Source organism: Euprymna scolopes, chromosome 9 (assembly GCF_053919585.1).
Source record: "Euprymna scolopes isolate OS-2025 chromosome 9, ASM5391958v1, whole genome shotgun sequence".
NCBI lineage: Eukaryota > Metazoa > Mollusca > Cephalopoda > Sepiida > Sepiolidae > Euprymna > Euprymna scolopes.
This window is the reverse complement of record NC_136490.1, coordinates 146,852,273-146,854,004: the sequence shown is the minus strand read 5'-3', so window position 1 is coordinate 146,854,004 and position 1,732 is coordinate 146,852,273. Positions and strand designations below refer to the sequence as shown.

Genomic DNA, 1,732 nt, shown 5'->3' with positions numbered 1-1,732 from the left:
TTTTTATAGAACTCGCTCCAGACAATACATTAAGCTACTTAATGCAAGTAGCTTAACGTACTACTTCAAAGTAGAAAACAAAACAACAATAAGAACTAGATAGATTAATTCTGACTCAGAAAATAGCAATTCTTCCCCCTTTGTCAGAAACATCGCCTAGTGAATGTGGAGACTGACAAAAAAATAAATAAATAAAAATAAGGGAAGCGCACAAAGGGTAATTTTATCTGTAATCGAATGCTCTACCACATACTCCAGATGTCAATAATTCTGTTTTTCTTAATTTTTAGAATAAATGATTTGCTAAGCTTTTATTATCTCCTTTGTCAATGTACCGTATAATATTCTCCTGTAAAAATTATTCTTTTTATCTATAAGAAATATCACTATTTTTAGTGTCGGATTTTTTTCGATTTTTGATACTTATCGAATTAATTTCTGTACAAAACATATGTAAGAACACTGTCAATTATATAATTATTTATATATATATATATATATATATATATATATATATATATATATATATATATATATATATATATATATATATATATATATATATATATATATATATATATATATATATATATATATATATATATATATATATATATATATATATATATATATATATATATATATATATATATATATATATATATATATATATATATATATATATATATATATATATATATATATATATATATATATATATATATATATATATATATATACATACACACACGGCATAATCGCGTTGACACACCGGTTCTCGTAAGATCACCGAAGTTAAGCAACGTTGAGCCTGGTTAGTATCAGATGGGTGACCATTTGGGAATACTAGGCGCTGTATGTGGTATGTGCTCTCCGCTTATCTCGGCATTTATTTCCAGTCGTCCTGTACTATACTTGCCACTGGTATTTAACAATGTCGTCTCAGGAGAGATGGGGTTGAGATTGCGCACCTCCTGCCACAAAAATTTCACGTGTAAGCAACTCTTCCTGGGTATCCATAGTCTGTCCAAGACTGAAGGAGTCCTACTTTATATATATATATATATATATATATATATATATATATATATATATATATATATATAATTATTATTATTTACTAGAATAATTAAATACATACAGACACTAGTGCTTCATCCTTTCGGGAATCATCAGTGCAAGGTGTCACGATATATATATATATATATATATATATATATATATATATATATATATATATATATCGTGACACCTTGCACTGTTGATTTAAAGAATTCAATATAAATAACACTTTTGAGTACGATCCATTACCTCGACTATTAAGGCGATATTATATCTACAGTATTTCTGAACACATAATCAGTATACTTATGTATTCCCTTACAAAATAACAATTGGCTGATTACATATCAGTCCATTTTATTTATTTGTTTCTCCTACACTTTTAGTCTCTCGCTCTCCCTTTCCTTCTCTCTTTCTCTCTCTCTTTCTCTCTCTTTCTCTCTCTCTCTCTATCTCTCTCTCTCTCTCTCTATATATATATATATATATATATATATATATATATTCAGAGAAGTATCGTTAAACAGCACGGAGTGTTTTTGCTTAATGAGATTTATTTTGTAATTTTTCAATACAAGCTCGGTTTGCCAACACCTAAAACAACATGGCTGCCCACATTCCCAGTTTAGAAAGGTCTTTGTTGAAAGCACAAAAATCATCCATATAGATT

At 27.2% G+C, this 1,732-nt stretch overlaps 1 pseudogene; it reads left to right on the top strand.

The window, feature by feature from the left end:
* The first annotated feature begins 745 nt into the window (after nucleotides 1-745).
* Nucleotides 746-862, top strand: LOC145285449 (5S ribosomal RNA; annotated as a pseudogene).
* The last annotated feature ends 870 nt before the right edge of the window (nucleotides 863-1,732 follow it).